The sequence below is a fragment of the Serinus canaria genome, chromosome 26, assembly GCF_022539315.1.
Source record: "Serinus canaria isolate serCan28SL12 chromosome 26, serCan2020, whole genome shotgun sequence".
Taxonomy (NCBI): Eukaryota; Metazoa; Chordata; class Aves; order Passeriformes; family Fringillidae; genus Serinus; species Serinus canaria.
Window position 1 is genome coordinate 3,050,320 of NC_066339.1, and position 7,181 is coordinate 3,057,500.

Sequence of the window (7,181 nt, forward strand, 5' to 3'; positions counted from 1 at the left end):
AGCCTCCCAGGGTGCCACCAAGCCTTGAGGTGATTCGAGGGACCTTAAGCACAAAAAGGGACAAAATGAAACCGAGTCAGCTCTGCTGTCACTCCACCTGAACTGCAGAGCTTTCAGAACTTTCCTCATTTTGCTGTGGCTGTAGTTTTAACAGTTGTTACTGAACCCGAGCTGGCTGCACCGCTCAAGCCCACGCAGCTCCTGCCTCTCTGTGCCCCAGATTTTGGCAGCACGTGACTGAAATTGGGGCTTTTGCCGTGAGAGAGGCCAGGGGGAGCCACAAAAACAGGGCTGAGAGCCCCAGCTGGGCACGGAGGGCACGGAGGGGAGCGGAGGGCACAGCCCTGACTGCGCAGAGCTGCCAATTCCTTCCCTCAGGTGCTGAGAGGCTGAGGAATTACCAGGGCTGGGTGGGAAAAACGGGACCACGCTGCTGGTACTCAAGTGATTGCAGCTTTTATTGCAATAAAAAGGCACAAAGTAAGGGGTACTAAAAGTGATTTCAGCTTTTATTACAATCAAAAGGCACAAAGTAAGGGGTACTAAAGTGATTTCAGCTTTTATTACAATCAAAAGGCACAAAGCAAGGGGTACTCAAGTGATTTCAGCTTTTATTACAATAAAAAGGCCCAAAGCAAGGGGTACTAAAAGTGATTTCAGTATTTATTATAATAAAAAGAAAGGCCCAAAACCACGGGTACTAAAAGTGATTTCAGAATTTATTCTTAAAAAGAAAGGCCCAAAGAAAGGGGTACTAAAAGTGATTTCAGCATTTATTACAATAAAATAAAGGCCCAGAGCAAGGGGCGCTAAAGTGATTTCAGCATTTATTCTAATAAAATAAAGGCCCAAAGCAAGGGGTACTAAAGTGATTTCAGGATTTATTTATTGATTTTATAACCACCATTTTAACCCCTTTTACAATATAATAACCCAACTAACAGCACGTGCTGAACAATTATCAACTATTTTTCAGCAGTTTCTAACCTGTTTTGAACACAGGGGATTGTTAGAGATGCCTCAGCCCGGTGATGCTCACCTCCAACCCCAGGGCCAGCAGCCCAGTGTGGGCTCTGCAGGCACCCAGCTGCTGCTCCAGGGGGATGGAGAGGGGAGCTGGAGCTGAGCAGCCCTGGGAGGGCACCCCCAGCTCAACAGGGACTGCACCCCCAGAGCTCCCCATGTTAGGAGAATTAAACACCAGCACCAGAGGTTGATGTGCAAAAGGAGACAGAGGAGTTTTGGCTTTATTCCAGTAAAGGGAGAGGCCATGGGGCATCCCCTGGGGTCCCACACTTTTGGAGGACACAGCCTCCTTTTTATCCCAGTTTGCAGACACATTCCCCTTCTCTCTTTCCCCATTTCTGAGGAGCTTGAGAGGTTCACACTTCCCAAAACACCTGATACCAGAGATTCCCCTCTAATGTACAACCCTCCCTTTTCATTTCTAATTCCTATGGAATTTAGGGGGTTTCCTTCCCCATTGTTTCTTTCATCTCTCAATGTCCAATTAAATTTATCAGCAAACCTAAAGTTTATTTAGGTTTTTTTCTTTTCCCATTCATCACTCAGTGGAATCCTTCCCATTGTTTCTTTTATTTCCCAGTGCTAGTTTTATCCACCAGCAGACCCAGAGCTGGTTTGGAAAGACAAATCTGCTATTCCTCTCCCCAGGGACTTCACCCCCAGCTCCCCAAGGACTGCACCCCCAGCTCCCGAAGGACTGCACCCCCAGCTCCCCAGGACTGCACCCCCAGCTCCCCAGGGACTGCACCCCCAGCTCCCGAAGGACTGCACCCCCAGCTCTCCAGGGACTGCACCCCCAGCTCCCCAAGGACTGCACCCCCAGATCAACAGGGACTGCACCCCCAGCTCCCCAGGACTGCACCCCCAGCTCTCCAGGGACTGCACCCCCAGCTCCCCAAGGACTGCACCCCCAGATCAACAGGGACTGCACCCCCAGCTCCCCAGGACTGCACCCCCAGATCAACAGGGACTGCACCCCCAGCTCCCCAGGGACTTCACCCCCAGCTCCCCAAGGACTGCACCCCCAGCACCCCAAGGACTGCACCCCCAGATCAACAGGGACTGCACCCCCAGCACCCCAAGGACTGCACCCCCAGCTCCCGAAGGACTGCACCCCCAGCTCCCCAAGGACTGCACCCCCAACTCCCGAAGGACTGCACCCCAGCTCCCCAAGGACTGCACCCCCAGCTCAACAGGGACTGCACCCCCAGCTCCCCAAGGACTTCACCCCCAGCTCCCCAAGGACTGCACCCCCAGCTCCCCAGGACTTCACCCCCAGCTCCCCAGCCCCAAAACCCCCATATTGTAAAAGCAAGGTGCCCCTGAGCAGGAAGAATGATGCCTCTGACTCCATGATATCAGAAGGCTAATTAATTATTTTAATATACTAAATTACACTTCATCTACACTGAAACTGCACCAGACCCAACTCCACAAAACCTCCTGGCTGTCTCCCAACAGGCCTGACACACACACAGGTGGATGCAGTTGGTCACCTCGGGTGGACAATCCCCAGAACACATTCCACGTGAGCACGGCAAGAGGAGCAGCAATTGAGATCAGAATTGGGTTTTCTTTCTTTCTCTCTTTCTCTGATGTTCCTCACTGCAATTCCCAGAAAATACCCTTGGGAAGTTGTGCCTTGCTTTTCTCTGTGAAGAAAAACGCAGCCACACCCCCGGGGTTCCCCCCAGCAGGAGCACCCCAGGGAGGACAGGGGGTCAGTCCTGCCCCACCAGCCTGGCAGAAGCTTTGCCCTGTCCCTGCTGCTGCCCCAGCCTGTTCAGAGCAGGAAAACACCAGATAGATGGTGGTTCTGGGGCAAGCAAAGGCACACAGTCCTCCAGGCTGGCTCATGGCAGAGCAGGGGCTGTGCGGGGCTGGTGGGAGCCCTGGGGACCTTCCCTGCAGGTTCTCAGCAAGGTCCAGGTCCTCAGCAGGTTCTCAGCAAGAATCAGGTCTTCAGCAGGTTCCCTGCAGGTTCTCAGCAAGGTCCAGGTCCTCAGCAGGTTCTCAGCAAGGTGCAGGTCCTCAGCAGGTTCTCAGCAAGGTCCAGGTGCTCAGCAAGTTCTCAGCAAGGTGCAGGTCCTCAGCAGGTCCTCAGCAAGGTCCAGGTGCTCAGCAAGTTCTCAGCAAGGTGCAGGTCCTCAGCAGGTTCTCAGCAAGGTCCAGGTGCTCAGCAAGTTCTCAGCAAGGTCCAGGTCCTCCGCAGGTTCTCAGCAAGGTCCAGGTCCTCAGCACGTTCTCAGCAAGGTGCAGGTCTTCATCAGGTTCTCAGCAAGGTGCAGGTCTTCAGCAGGTTCCCTGCAGGTTCTCAGCAAGGTCCAGGTCCTCAGCAGGTTCTCAGCAAGGTGCAGGTCCTCAGCAGGTTCTCAGCAAGGTCCAGGTCCTCAGCAGGTTCTCACCCAGCCTGGGGCTCTGCAGAGAACTCAGATCCAAACCTGAACCCCAGGGAGGCTCCTGATCACAGAATGGTTTGGGTTGGAAGGGGCTTCATTGACCATATTGTTCCTACCTTGTGCCATGGGCTGGGACACCTTCCACTGTCCCAGACTGTTCCAAGCCACATCCAACCTGGCCTTGAATGTTTCCAGGGACAGGGCAGCACCACCTCTCCCAGCAGCCTATTTCAGTGCTTTACCACCTTAATTTTAAGAAGTTTCTCCCTTATATCTACTCTAAACCTACCCTATTTTAATTAAAACCACTCTCCCCTGTCATGTCACAACAAGCTCCCCTGAGATGTTCATCCCCACCTTCATTAGGTACCAAAAGCCCACAGAGCAGCAGGGACAAGCTGAGGGCACAGAGCTGGCCCCCTGTGACATTTCTGAGTGCCATCCCAGCCAGCAGTGCATTCAGGTGTGGCATTCATTGTTGTGGAGTGAGGTTAAATCCTGTCCCTCAGCTGTGACTATTCCTCCTTCCCTCCCCCTGCCCTCTTCCTAACTGCTGTCTGTCAAGTTCTACATTCCAGCATCGTGTGATTGGCAGAAGTTCCAAAGATGCTCCTCAGACCTGGGGTCATTGGCCTGTCCAGGTGTCACTGTCCCCCGAGACCCTCCCCCCCCCCCACCTGGTTGGTGGCTCACCTCTCCTCTCCCTCCCCTCTCCCTGTGGGTTTAAAAGGTGTTGAAGCCATGTGCTCAGGGTCTGTTGGAGCTGGTACTGAGATTCAGAGCTCTGCCACCCTGGAATAAACTCTGGATCTAACCCTCTGGCAGAACCCGCTCTCTCTCTCTTCACCATCCCCTGAACCTTTTCCCACCAGAGGTAAACTGAGTTTCTGCTTTGCTTGGGCTCATTCTGAGTGCCCAACTGCACTGCCAGCCAGCCAGAGGTGTCCCTGAGGTGGAACATCCCCAGCAGTCACCTCTAGCTCAGGGCAATCAATATTCATTAACGTGTGACATTAATTAACGTGTGACACACGTGGATGTGGGAAGGCACTGCCCCTCCTGGGGCTGTTAGAGTGAGTGGAACTGCTCCCCATCCCTGCCAGACCTCCAGGTGCCTCAACCAGAGACCCCTCTGGGCTTTCCAGTGGAATAGGAGCTGGAGAGTCCAGCCCACGGTGCAGGGAGAACACCTCAGCTGCTCAGGGCTGGGCATTTAGAGGTTTAACACCAGCAGTTCTCATTTTCTGCCTTGTGACCGGCTGCCTTTGGCCTCTTGGCAGGGTCTCTCCACCATTTCATCACACCCTGAAGCAACCAAACCATCTCCTTTGCTCCAGAGCTGGACTACAAAGTTCCTTTCTTGGCAGCAGCACCAGATTTACTTTTTTCCCAGCTGAAATTTGGTTTCCTGGCTCTTTTGCAATGCTGAGCCCAGCTGCTGTGACTGGCACATCTCACACACCCTCTGCACAACCTGCTGCCTCTGATTTTCAGGGCACTGAGGAGCAGCTTTGCCTTTCCTGGTTGGAAAAGGCTCTGCAAAAGCCTAGAGCAGGATTCCTGTGGGCCAGTTACACTTGGATGGAGCAGTTTCTGAAGAGAACCTCACTCTGAGTGAAAGCCACATCTCCTTCCTCTGCTTTTGCAGCCAGATTTCCACCAGCAGCTGTCCTTTCACAGCCAGCCCTCAGCAGGATCCCTGCAGCCCCAGGGCTGAGCAGGATGATCCGATGGATTTTCAGAAATCCAGCATTTTCTCAGCATTCAGCAATTTAGCCACGTTCAGGCCAAGCCTGGCACCAGCAAATCCTGACATCCCTGATGTGCCTGGTTTGATCCTTAGAAAAACACAACCATCAGCTGATTCTGCACAGAATTTTTGCCTTTTTGAGCTGTCCAGCTTCCCAGAAGGTTTTCCCAGGGTACAAACCAAGCCAGGGCGACCAAGCCAAAGCCTCCTTGGCCAACAGAAGGAGGCAGCTGGCTGCAGAGCAGCTCTGCCAGTCCTTGAGAGCCCAGGCATGGAAAAACAACCACCCTCAGTGGTAAATTAGGGCAGTAAACAAGAAATAATCCCCATCACCCCAAAACAAAGGGCAGGAGTGAAACTGCAGCCAGCTGAGGGCTCCTCAGTGCCATTGCACAACACTCCTTCCTCTGCACATCCACACCAGCCACAGGACATTCTGTCCTCCTGGGGCTGTCCAGAGTTGACCAACACCATGGGAGCAGAGCAAACCACGGCTGGAGGAAGGGGCTTCACCCCCATCCTTGCAAGAGCAGCAGACACTTCTTGTGTGCACAGATGGGAACAGAGATCTTCGTGATTCATCCCCTCCCTGGTGATCAACCTGGAGCAGAGCCAGGTTTTTTTGATCAAAATCACCTCAAAAGCAAGAAATACATATTTTTAATTTTTTTTTTCCTTAGCAGGAAGCTTGCTGCTAAAAATAAAGCAGGTGGGGTGAGGAGAGAGGGGTTTTTTTTCTACTAACTACTAAAAATTTCAAATGTTGCCCTGAATGGTTCATTGATTCCTTTGGAGTCAGCAGGTCTCAGGTCCCCCCAGGTTTCCACGCTCTGCTCCCACTGCAGCTGACTCCTGCAAATAATTGTGGCCATCACCTCCCACAGGTCCCAGACCAAGATTTTGGTCCTCAATCCAAGATTTGAAACCCTGGCTGCCCTTGGGTTGTTTTTCCCAAAGGTGATGGAACCACAGAATGATTCTGGAAGGGACCTTGACTTTCACCTCCTTCCAGCCGTGATGTGTGGATCCATCTCACCTTCCCCAGCACAAAACTGGATTCCTTCCTGCTGCTTTTCCCATCCTTCAGGGAGCACAGAGCCCCCAGAATTCCAGCACCCCTCCTCTTCCCTCTCCACTGCTCTCCAGCCAATTTATTTGCAGCTCCCTGTGAGCAGATCTGCCCCAAAATTGGGGTTTCAAACCTAAAAGCACCAAAACATGGCCCCGTGGGAGTAAGTCTGCTCTCACCCCCACCCACACTGCCCCAGCTGTTCCTTTTAGCACCAGCAGCTTCACAGAAAACAGCCCTGGCTTTCATCACCCAGGCACTGAAAGCAGTGACAGAAAGAGAGAGCCCGGGGCCAAAATCCCTCCAGAGGGACAATTCTGCTGGGGAGAGAGGGGAGGAGGGGGTGACACCATGGGCAGCCTTCTTCTCCAGGGCTTGGGATGTTCAGGAAAGCCTGGGAAGCTTCAGAGCCACCCTGGGAAGCTCTAGGGCCACCCTGGGAAGCTCCAGGGCCACCATGGGAAGCTTCAGGACCACCATGAGAAGCTCTAGGGCCACCATGGGAAGCTCCAGGACCACCCTGGGAAGCTCAGGGCCACCATGGGAAGCTTTAGAGCCACTATGGGAAGCTCCAGGACCTCTCTGAGAGGCTTTAGAGCCATCCTGGAAGCTTCAGAGCCACCCTGGAAAGCTCCAGGACCATCCTGGAAAGCTCCAGGACCACCCTGGAAAGCTCCAGGACCACCCTGGGAAGCTCTAGGGCCACCATGGGAAGCTCTAGGGACACCATGGGAAGCTCCAGGGTCATCCTGGGAAGTTTCAGAGCCACCCCAGGAAGCTCCAGGACCATCCTGGAAGCTCCAGTTTCATCCTGGAAGCTTCAGGACCCCCCTGGAAAGCTCCAGGACCATCCTGGAGACCTGGTGTCCACTGCTGCCTTCAATCCCAGTGCCCAGCAGGGGGGAATGGAGAGGGAAACCAGCCATGGGTGCCGGCT